Source organism: Hyperolius riggenbachi, chromosome 1 (assembly GCF_040937935.1).
Source record: "Hyperolius riggenbachi isolate aHypRig1 chromosome 1, aHypRig1.pri, whole genome shotgun sequence".
In the NCBI taxonomy this organism is placed as follows: Eukaryota; Metazoa; Chordata; class Amphibia; order Anura; family Hyperoliidae; genus Hyperolius; species Hyperolius riggenbachi.
This window is the reverse complement of record NC_090646.1, coordinates 623,391,399-623,403,861: the sequence shown is the minus strand read 5'-3', so window position 1 is coordinate 623,403,861 and position 12,463 is coordinate 623,391,399. Positions and strand designations below refer to the sequence as shown.

The window sequence follows — 12,463 nt, the reverse complement described above, 5'->3', positions numbered from 1 at the left end:
CCAAGTTGGGGGCAGGCCACAGCAATGCAGATGGCCATTGCTATAGCCTTGGCAGAAATCTTGAAATAAACTTGCCATGGCTGCATTTCTGAGGGCTATTCCAGGAGGGAGCCAGTCAAATATGAAGTGAACTGGGAAAGGGGAATGGGAAGAACCCTGAATACAACAAGCAGTAGGAGGAGTTTTAGGATTAGGTAATGTAGCCCAGCATGGGCTTAAAGTGAACCAGAGGTGGTTTTGCATTCCTGCTTGTACTGTTTTGCATATTAAAACGTTTCTTACAAAAAGGTTTATAACATAATTACCTGAAAATAATGTTCGGATAAAATATATATATATATATATATATATATATATATATATATATATATATATATAGTTATAGTTATAGTTATAAACTGTCTGGACTGGGATTTGTAAAGTGATATGAAAGTCAGATTTACCTCTTTGCTCTAAAAGAATATTTAAGCATAAAATCTACTACACATAAAACATTTTGTAGCAGAACAGCATTCAAACAGTTAAACACAGCACTTTGCTTTTCAGTGGAAAGCTCCTTAATTAGGCAGCAGTGCAAAATTACGCCACAGTCATTAAAACATTGAAAATGCAATATAGTCAAGGCAAACAATTTTTTTTCTTTCCGATGCGAAAACAAGAAAAATTGGTAACGTTACCGTAAATATTTGTTAATTTTCACTGAGAAAATTTGTGAAAATATAGCGTGAAAAATTTGCATTTTCCGCTCATCACTGTTGGCCAGCTTCTGGCCACATCTGAAGAGATAATTACATTATCTTTTGTTTACATTCCTTTGTCAGATACATTTAGTAAACATTGACAAACTGCCCAAATTGAGCTGTACTGAGGTGAGAAGCAGAAAGACCTGGGGAAGTGATCGCTAGATAGATTTTAATATATAAATACAGCAGCTATATTTAAGAAAATGCAATGGCAGCTTTCAGAGCAGATAAACTGTCATTTGGGAATTTGTTATTTGCAGACAGACAATATTACTTGTGCACAAAAGCAAATATGGTAACTGTATGGGTAATAAAAAGTAGAAAAACACATTTGTTTGAATATTATGTCAAAGTTTTATCCTACGTTAAAGCGGAATGAAACCCAGAATTTCGTCTGTGCTCTAACAGATTATTTACAATTGAAAAATAATAATAACTGGGTCCCTTATTTACAGCCTATTATATACAACCAGAATTTTTTTTTTTTACTAGAACATTCAAAGGGTTCAAACACAGGCCTTATGCTGGATACACACGTTGAGATTTCCCGTTCGATTCCCGGGATCGAACGGATCTAATCGATTATTTCCAACATGCTCGATTCGGATTTTGATCGTTTCTGCCGTCGATTTGCATGTTAAGTATGCCAAATTGACGGCAGAAACGAAATCCGTATCGAGCATGTTGGAAATAATCGATTCGATCCGTTCGATCCCGGGAATCGAACGGGAAATCTCAACGTGTGTATCCAGCATTAGAAGCTCCCCTGCAGGCAAAGCTGGAGGAATCTGAACTGGAGATAATGTTATCTTGTGTTTAATTGTATCAAGTGAGAAATGTAAACTAACCCTTCCCTGACACTGCAGGCTCTGCTGAAGACAGTGAGACAATCAGAAAGCATCAGAAAGCATTTCTGCTTAAAGTGAATCTGAGATTAAAGAGAACCCAATGTGTGTTTAAAGAATGTTATCTGCATACAGAGGCTGGATCTGCCTATACAGCCCAGCCTCTGTTGCTATCCCAAACCCCACTAAGGTCCCCCTGCACTCTGCAATCCCTCATAAATCACAGCCGTGCTGTGAGGATGTGTTTACATCTGTAGTGTCAGTCTCAGCTGCTCCCCCGCCTCCTGCATAGCTCCGGTCCCTGCCCCCGTCCCTTCCCTCCAATCAGCAGGGAGGGAAGGGATGCAGGCGGGGACTGGAGTTCTGCAGGAGGCGGGGAGAGCAGCAGACTGACACTATAGAGATAAACACAGCCAGCTCTGGCAAGCTGTTTGTCAGCAGCGTGGCTGTGATTTATGAGGGATTGCAGAGTGCAGGGGGACCTTAGGGGGGTTTGGGATAGCAACAGAGGCTGGGCTGTATAGGCAGATCCAGCCTCTGTATGCAGATAATATTCTTCAAACCCACCTCGGGTTCTCTTTAACTTTTACTCATTGCATAGTTGTGTTCCTTTCCTATTGTTTATAGGGCATTCCTCAAGTCAAATACGTTTTTCTTTTTGTTTTAATACTCTAATTCCCTATATACTAAACAAGCCAAGCCCACAGCCTTTCAGAGAGTCTTGGCACTGTAGCAAGGGCTCATGGGAGCTAAGTCTGGGCAGGTGGAGGGGGAGGTATTACTAGCCAGAGATTTTAGTGGCAGAGGGGAGGAGGGAGGAGGAGGGGGGATTAGGCTGAGTGCTGAAGATGCAGATAAGCTTTTGCCTCTGTGTAATGTTTAGAAACAACATGGCTGCTGTCATTGTATCACAGGAAGAAATAATCATATTCTATTGAAGCTGTCTGTAGCTAGATTTGCTGTGTAAACTATCTAATGTAAACTTTAGATACACTATATAGACAAGTTACTTGTTAGGTAGTGTTTCATCTCGGATCCGCTTTAAGTTAGAAGATGAATAATACAGTTATGAATAAAATGCAAAGTCAAATAATAATAATACTTCTGCACAAATGAAAATATGGGTAGCCGTATGGCATATAAAAAGTAGGAAAACATGTTTTTATTGATTATGTCAGGGTTTTACATCGCTTTAATTGGAAAACCCCACGCTTACTCATATATACTGATAACTATGACAAATATATTGATAGCTCATATTCGGATGCTTTGTTGTATTTTGTTTGTAGTTATGTTGTCCAGCTTAGCGGCTGTTGTGTTTTGAAGCCACAGAACTGAACACAGGTTCACAGACTAGCATTAGAGCGTGAGCGCCCGCAGACAGAATACTATCAGTGTCAAGCAGCAATCCCGCTTTGTCTAAGCTGCTTTTCCACATAGTAATTACATAAATCAAGCTGTATATAATTTACTCCGCTATGCAGCGATTAGCATAAACATTAGCGAGTCAGGCAACAGGCAGTATATCAATCAAGTGCTATAAAAGTGAGCGGGAGGCTTCCTCTCATCATACATTTAATGCATCCGTTTTATCAGGCTCTGGGGACATTACTTTAAAGTGTTGTAAATGCTACTGAACAAGCCGTAATCTCCCTCTCTCTGCATCCTCTGTACATGCATGAAACGTTTTAACCCTGTTGCTGCTAAAAGAAGTACAATCTCGTGTTAACAGCATTTCACTGCCACAGTCATCCCAACTAGATTTAAAGAGCAACTCCAATCACAAAAATAAGGTCAGCAGAGCTATCAGATTGGCCGGCGTGGAACAGCTGTCCGAGCACAGCTGTACTCAAGTCCTTTATTGTGCTGTCTGGGCACAACTGCTGCTTGTAGAACATCTGAAACTACATCAGGTAACGTAAGATGGACAACCTTAAAGGGGCTCTCTTGGGGTTTTTTTAAAATAAAAACGGACACTTACCTGGGGCTTCTACCAGCCCCCTGAAATGTAATGTCCTACGCCATCCTCCTACGATCCTCGGTTCCCCGCCTCCGGTCCTGTAATGTATTCATCTAACAAGAAGAATAATGCTCTCTCCCGTGCGCGTCATCGGGAGCTTACTGCGAAGTTTTCTTCTACTGCACCTGCGCAGTAAGCTCCCGATGACGCGCGCGGCCACGCGATTGGCCATGCCGCTCAGACCGAGACCGGCGGCGGAGAACGGCGCGGGACATTACAGCTTCAGGGGGCCGGTGGAAGCCCCAGGTAAGTGTCCGTTTCTATTTTTTTTAAAAAACCCCAAATAACTCCTTTAACCTGTTTACCTCACAATGCTGACATTACTGCACTTCTAAATTAGCAAACTAGATTTTTCCGTATTTACTTTCTGATTTACCACAGGTGGCGACATCTTTAGTATTGCAGTCTACATGCTCCCACTGGGCAAAATAATCCAGAACTATGGTTTAGGATACCATTGTTATGCAGATGACACACAACTGTATCTGTCCTTCAAGCCTGGCACCCAAGACCCATCAGCATCCATAAATGCGTGTCTAGTGGATTTACAAAATTGGATGAACACCAGCTGGCTGAGGCTGAACTCTGACAAAACAGAGGTGTTGGTGGTAGGTGGTCCACACATGATGGATAAAGTTCAAAACGCTCACCACCTCAAACTAGCAATTGGGGGAGATACTGTACAGTATAAAGACTCTGTGCGAAACCTTGGGGTGATCCTGGATGGAAATCTAAAACTCAGACAGCAGGTATCAGCTGTCGTCAAGTCTTCCTTCTTCCATCTAAGAAATATAGCGAAAATAAAACACCTTATCCCAGCTGAAGACCTACCTGCCCTGGTTCACGCATTTGTATCCTCCCGCCTAGACTACTGCAACGCCCTGTTAATCGGATCTACAGATAAGGTTCTGCGCCCCTTACAGCTAGTACAGAATGCTGCAGCCAGACTCCTAGCCAATGCCCCCCGCAGCTCACACATCACCACAGTACTGCAAACTCTTCACTGGTTGCCAGTAAAATGGAGAATCAATTTTAAGATCTGCCTGCTGACATTCAAGGCTCTACACCACATGGGACCCAAATACATAGCGGATCTATTGGAACTTTATGCCCCTCCACGCACCCTCCGCTCTGCCAACAAGATGAAGCTGGTTATTCCCAGGATACACTTAACATTTGGTGCTCGGGCCTTTTCCTATGCAGCCCCTACTCTATGGAACTCACTTCCACAATCAGTACGAGAGGCTCCTTCTCTGGACAGCTTTAAAAAAAGGCTAAAAACTCACCTCTTTTCCCTAGCCTTTGAGACTGCATAATGCAGGGTCACAGCGCTTTGAGTCCCCAGGGAGAAAAGCGCTATATAAATATTATTGTTATTGTTGTTATTGTTATTGGTAGGTGATCTCTTTGAAATGTTTGTTTGCTGAGAGTTCCAAAGCCAGTAAAAAAGAAATCTGGTCTCCCAGAATGCTTTTGTTGAGGAGTATTCCGCATAATGAACAGCTCAGGCTAAGCCTCGGTGGGAGGACAGGGCAACATTATCAATGTTGGCGCTTTATAAATATAATAAATTAATTAATTAATTAAAAACATATACAGCAATATATATAGCTATGGGAAGTGTTTCAGAGGCTGAAACCAGACTATTAAATGTAAAAGTAGGTGTCCTGAATAATTTACTGCACTTACTATATGTGGTTACAGTGCCTCTTTAAAGCAGTAGGATTAGCCATACTATGCCAGGGAAAAAACACATATATAAGTAGATAAATACTTGATCTACTTACGTAACACATGTGTTGTACTGTCCACGTTTTGATTTCAGTTAATTTTATATAGTAATTGAAGAGAATTCTGTTCCTGGTGGGAGCCATCTTTTTTGCCCACAGTTTGAGGCTAAATACTGATGTCATTTCTTCCCTTAACTTTTTTTTCTTTTCTTTTCCAATCGCTGAGACACCTCAGCCTTGCTTGTAAACACAATTGAGCAGAGGATCATGTTTCAGCTAGGCAGGGAAATAAAGGGAAGAGGAGGAATATATTATAGATAAAAGATAAAGGACCCCAGCATGCAACTGAATGGCAATGGCTATTAAAGAGCCAGCGTTCCTAAAGTATGTGATCACGCAAAACCATAACAGCAGAAAAAGTTTTGAAAGTTTTGAATGCAGGATTAGCATCTTTATCACTTAATACACTCAGATCAGTTGCTGTTGAAATTTGATTTTTATGGTGACAATCCCGCTTTAATCTGTCTGCTTGAAGCTCAGCTTTGACATTTACTAAGCGGTAGAGAACCCTTACACTGCCTGCGAGCTCTGCAGAGTGTTTGCTATTCAAGAGTCAGTTGCCCAGGTCACATGCTGAACTGTGTGACATTCCAGCTCATTCATCTTCCACATCACGATTTCCATATGATGGCGGGTCTGAGATTTACACTGCATTGTTACACTCTATAAAATATGAGCGGTTCATCCTATCTATGTGTAGATTTTACAAGATGCAGCACTGCTTGCCTGGAAGCCTGAACATAATTAATAGAATATGCGGCATCGCTCTTGTCTACACTGTTATCAGATGCTGAAGGCGGCACCTACAGATGATTGGAATATTCTCATATACATCTGAAGCTAGGTACCCACGGCACAATTTTTCCCATGACGCACAATTTATTGCGTGACGAGTGATCGTATCTGTGGGTAATTGTATGCGATTTGGCAAACAACACTTTTTTGACGGGTGGCGATTGCGACCATCACGGCGCTACTGGCATAGAGGCAGCTGCTAATCAGTGGCTGCTACAGTGTTGGCTACAGTGGCTGCTATTGCAGCTGCTACTGTTACAGTGTTGGCTACAGTGGCTGCTACTGCAGCTGCTACTGTTACAGTGTTGGCTACAGTGGCTGCTATTGCAGCTGCTACTGTTACAGTGTTGGCTACAGTGGCTGCTACTGCAGCTGCTACTGTTACAGTGTTGGCTACAGTGGCTGCTATTGCAGCTGCTACTGTTACAGTGTTGGCTACAGTGGCTGCTATTGCAGCTGCTACTGTTACAGTGTTGGCTACAGTGGCTGCTATTGCAGCTGCTACTGCTACAGTGTTGGCTACAGTGGCTGCTACTGCAGCTGCTACTGTTACAGTGTTGGGCTACAGAGGCTGCTATTGCAGCTGCTACTGTTACAGTGTTGGCTACAGTGGCTGCTATTGCAGCTGCTACTGCTACAGTGTTGGCTACAGTGGCTGCTACTGTTACAGTGTTGGCTACAGTGGCTGCTATTGCAGCTGCTACTGTTACAGTGTTGGCTACAGTGGCTGCTATTGCAGCTGCTACTGTTACAGTGTTGGTCACGGCTGTGGAGTCGGAGTAATTTTTGGGTACCTGGAGTCGGAGTCGGGAGAAAGTGCACCGTCTCCGACTTCTAATGAATTTAAACTGTAATTAAAATAGAAAATATGATAAAATGTTCTATTTCTCAGATAATAGTCATCATAAATAATTTATACAAACAGTAATAGCTGTGCTTAGTCCACAAAAATGAAATACACCAATCAAAATGAGTTACTTGTGCTGCTTCAATAAAGCAGTCCCCGTATTTTTAAAGTCAGATATACACATCTAATTGTGACTGTACAGTATATATGATGTGTACACAGGAATCTCCTATATATACTTAATACCGTCTATGCTGTAAGAATAAAGCCTGATGTGTAGCCGTGTCACTAATAGAGATGGTCAATGAGATGGAAATAATTCTGTTTTGATGCTGATTTCTGCAAATGTACGCACTTTGCTCATGAAATCAAATACTGTAATTTGATATGTTGTTAAAATTTGGTTTGGTGACTACGAATTAAAGGGTACCTGAGACAGATGAAAAGAAAAGTTTTATACATACCTGGGGCTTCCTCCAGCCCCCTGCAGTCTAATCCAGTCGCTGTCCTCCTCCACCACCTGGATCTTCTGCTATGAGTCCCTGTAATTCAGCCAATCAGCGCTGTCCGGCCATGTGCCGCTCCTACAGCCAGGAGCATTCTGCACCGCACGCTCCCGGAGGCGGAGTGTGTGCATGCGCACTATGCTAGACTGGCTCAAGTACCTGGATTCATAGCAGAAGATCCAGGTGGCGGAGGAGGACAGCGAGGGACTGATTAGCCTGAAGGGGGCTGGAGAAAGCCCCAGGTATGTATAAAACTTTAATTTCATCTGTCTCAGGTTTACTTTGTTACACAGCAGTACTATACTCTACATATGCACTCCCCACAGAGCTGCACTGAGAATGTTGTGCACATTGAACACAGAGGTGTTGTCTATCACCCATAAACCTGGTTCAGATTGCACATGAAGAATGTGTAATAGAGGAAGAATCCACTGCAGAGTACCTGCACATCACTCTTACATGTACCCACAGTTACATTGCCTATGGCCTGATCCACCTTCAGATTGTGCATGAAGAATGTGTAATAGAGGAAGAATCTCCTCATTCCCCTGCAGAGTACCTGCACATCACTCTTACACGTACCCACAGTTACATTGTCTAGGGCCTGATAGATGTTCTTTGTTCCTGTCTTCTACAAGTACTCTTACCAAGGACTAGTTTTAGTCTATGACTAAATGTATTAGAGGCAGAAGATCAGCCGGCTAGCCAGGTAACCGGTATTGTTTAAAAGGGAATAAATATGGCAGCCACCATTATCCCTCTCACTTCAGTTGCCTTTTAAAATTCATAAGCGTTGGCAGTTGAGAGATGCATTTCACGTTACATACTTTCAATCAACAAAATTGTAATATGTAAATTAGAGGAGTCGGTGGAATCCTAACCTGAGAAGTCGGAGTCGGTGGATTTTTGTACCGACTCCACAGCCCTGGTGTTGACTACAGTGGCTGCTACTGCTACAGTGTTGGCTACAGTCAGGGTCGGTTCAAGTAACAATTGGCCCCTAGTGCAACATTAGCCTGGGGGCCCCCCAACAGACCCCCCCCCCGACCAAAAAGCGTCATTAGAGGCCCTTTGTTGCAGCCAAAATTTCCTCCTGGGCCCCTGAGCTGGCTACTGACCCTCTCCCAATCTCCTCCCAACTTAACAGACTCTGTAGAGTCCCTGGGGAGCAACAGTTAAGATGGGGGAGGGACACCTTGGGGGCCCCTACAGGCTCTGGAGCCCTGAGGCAATTGCCCATTTTTTCCTATGGTAGCTCTGGCCCTGGCTACAGTGGCTGATACTGCTACAGTGTTGGCTTTGCTATCTACAGGAAAGCAAAGAGGGAGGCAGAGCAGCAACACAAGGTGGCCCCTACATGAGGCACCTCAGCTACGGCCTGCTGGCCGCATGGAATTAACAACTGTAGAGAGCTTTGAGGGTCACCCAGAAAAGACTTGTTGGGCCGCATTTGGCCCCCTTTGGATATGCCTGCTTTATGGGACCCAGAGCCATTCCTCTGGTGAGTATCACAGTTTTTTATTGCACTGGTTCACATTTACATCAAGTGGAATTTTGCTTTGCAGATATAAAGCAACGCTTTTCGTACTGTATTTGAATAAAGTAAGATATTAATGTATTCTTACCTCCTGCTGCTGAAGCTCTAACGGTGGCCCATGGGGATATTAAGGGAAGATATTTTTAGAGAATATGAATCTACAAGAGAAAATAAAACCACAAATAATAAACACAATAAAATCTGTGAAGCTGAATATATATAAATATACAAGTTCAAAGGGTCATCTACAGCCGACAATTAGAATCAGTGAGCAGGATGTCTAAAATATTGTCACAAAAATGATGGAGGCCAATTTACAGAACTTAAATTCTGGGGCATGAACAATGCTCAAGCCAAAAATAGCTAAATTTTATAGTTTTTTTTTAGGATTTCAACAAGAAATAAATATTCTCAAATATAGGAAAAATAAATAGATGAAACAGGTTAACATGGGATGGCTGCTACGGAAAGCAACAACACACAAATGAAACAACACGAAAACACATAAAGTAAACCTGAGACTGATGCAACACAAGGATGTACATATATCTGTGGTTTCCTCCAGCCCTGTAGTTCGTGGGTTCCCTTGGTGTCTGTCCGGCTAGGGATGCTCATTCGAACTTCCGAATTTCCGATCGGAAAGCGGAACTCTGATTTCTGCGGAAATACTGCATCACTGCAATTCAGTAATTTTAGCCCAATCACAGAACTCGAAATCAATCGAAAATCAGAGAATGCAAAAAACAACTCAGAAGTATTTGGCCAATCAGAGAATGCAAAATATGACCAAAAAAACACTACTTGGAATTTCTGCGGAATTGGAAATCGACATTTACGACCATCCCTAGTCTGGTCCCCTCTGTTCTCCTCCCCTTGTCAGCCCTGGTAGTCAAGAACTACTACACATGCGCATCCCTGGCCATGCGCGTCCTTGGTCATGCTGCCATGCCCAGAAGTCGGTATCGGTTGAAAAGGGCACCTGAGCTGCCTGTATGAAAAGGGCGCCGCCATAGACATCAGTGTTATTTCTGGAAATATGGGCTACAAGGTGTAGAAAAGGGCGCCCCAGTTTTGATATAGGCTACAAGCGGGCTCCCCTTTGTAGCCCATATTTTTTGGCTACAAGGTTTTCGGCTACAGTAGGGCGCCCCTTTGTAGCCCATATATTTTTCGGCTACGTTTTTGGCTACAGTAGGGTGCACCTTTGTAGCCCATATTAGTGCCTTTTTTTTTTTTGTAGCCGAAGTTTTTATATGGGCTACACCAGGCGCCTTTTTTGTAGCCTAAGTTTTTATATGGGCTACAAGCGCTGGAAGCCGCATTATTTCATTCCCCCACTATCCATGGCAGCCTGGAGGGGGAATAGCAATTAACACATCCCGGAGTATTTTTGTAGCCGAAGTTTTTATATGGGCTACAAGCGCTGGAAGCCGAATTATTTCATTCCCCCACTATCCATGGCAGCCTGGAGGGGGAATAGTAATTAACACATCCCAGAGTATTTTTGTAGCCGAAGTTTTTATATGGGCTACAAGAGCTGGAAGCCGAATTATTTCATTCCCCCACTATCCATGGCGGCCTGGAGGGGGAATAGTAATTAACACATCCCAGAGTTTTTTTTCTAGCTGAAGTTTTTATATGGGCTACACCAGGCGCCTTTTTTTTGTAGCCAAAGTTTTTAAATGGGTAACACCAGGTGCCTTTTTTGTAGCCAAAGTTTTTATATGGGCTGCACCAGGCGCCTTTTTTTTGTAGCCGAAGTTTTAATATGGGCTACACCAGGCGCCTTTTTTGTAGCTGAAGTTGGTATATATGGGCTCCACCAGGCGCCCTTTTTTACAGGCGCCCTTTTCATATAAACCCCCAGCAGCCTTTGCACCTTCAGAATTAGTTAAGCTTGTAACTGTGCAAAACACTCCTGACCATGGGAGCACGACGAGTAGTAGTCCTCAACTGGCTCAGTCGGGGACTTTACCAAAACTGACTGCGGAACAACAGATGGGACTGAATGGACACCAAGACAGGGGGCTGGAGGAAGCTCCAGGCAAGCAAGCATAGAATCTTGTGTTTCATTAGACTCAGGTTCACTTTAAACTAGTGCTAACTAGTTAAGCACTGTCATACACTAACCTGCATACCAATGTGTGTCAGTAGTTTTGCAATAAATACACTAAAAGTGCCTGTTTGGCTTCCGTCAAACTGCATCCAGTAGCCTCTTATTGCCGAAAGAGCAGGCGTTTCTTCCCCAGCACAAAGCAGATAGTCTGACCTGGTCCACCTCCTCCCACTACATTATTGGTGGCCTGCACTGCATTGTCATTCCCTACCTGGGCAATATGTTATAAAGCAGATAGCTACCCAACGTGTTTATAAGCCATACACACTTCTCATCTTTTTCTCTGCCTGCAATAAAAAGAAAACATTTCTAACATGGCTGCTGTGCAGAGAAAGGTGGGGCTTATTTTTGAGAGGGGGCCAACACTGTATTTTTTGGACTATAAGACTCACCCTTTCTCCCTCAAAAGGGGAAAAAGTCACTGCGTCTTACAAATGCAGGAGGTTCCTGACTTGTGAACGCCTGCCAATACGAAACTCCAACCCTCCGCAATGTCTGGGACTCCCTGTACTGTGCCCATGCAGAGGAGGACATAGGGGGACAAACAGAGGACACAAAGGGCCATAGAGAAGGATACAAGGGGACACAAAGGGGCATAGAGTAGGGCACAAGGAGAATAGAGGAGGACACAAGGAGGACAGAGGAGGAAACAGGGAGACACACGAGGTACAAGGGGGCATAATCCACAAGATGCCCCTTCACCATGGATGCACCAGGTTAAGTATATATTTTTTCCACCTGGCTTTTGTCCTCTAAACATAGTTGCGGTTTATGGTCGGGTGCCTCTTATAGTCCGACAAATACGGTACTATCCTTAAAACTGGCATATTATATTTCATATTCACAGGAGAGCTGCACACTCAGAGGTGATTTCTCTTACTTGCTCTATTCAGTGGGTGTACATAAAGAAATTAGGTCAGACAGTACAGTACAATATGTATCCAGTAATAATGACACAAATAAGATATTGGATTAAGCCTAGCCACACCGAAACACATACTAATTTCTGTGCCTGGCACAATATGTAATGCAAACGATAATCTCACTAATCAAATATGGGATTCTTTCTATTCTGGTCACTGTGACACTCCCCAAAAGAAAAAGCAAGCGTGCTGCACCGCTGCTGCCAAGCAAATAAACATATCTGCGTTGGCCATTCTGTGCCGCTGCAGAAATCGCCTGGTAATGCACTGTTGACTTTTTGGCGGGTCAGATACTTCCGTTGAGACGTGGTTAGGTCAGTGGGCGCTATACACTTTCTTTG

At 43.3% G+C, this 12,463-nt stretch overlaps 1 protein-coding gene across 5 annotated transcripts in view; it reads right to left on the bottom strand.

The window, feature by feature from the left end:
- Positions 1-12,463, bottom strand: part of GHR (growth hormone receptor) — a 496,455-nt gene that overhangs the window by 304,221 nt on the left and 179,771 nt on the right. For 4 of the 5 annotated variants that reach the window (XM_068251067.1, XM_068251022.1, XM_068251070.1 and 1 more), the window contains exon 3: positions 9,172-9,241. The exons of the other annotated variant lie outside the window; for it this stretch is intronic. The gene's annotated coding sequence lies outside the window, so the exon portion shown is untranslated. The remainder of the gene's footprint in view (positions 1-9,171; positions 9,242-12,463) is intronic. 5 annotated transcript variants of the gene reach the window in all.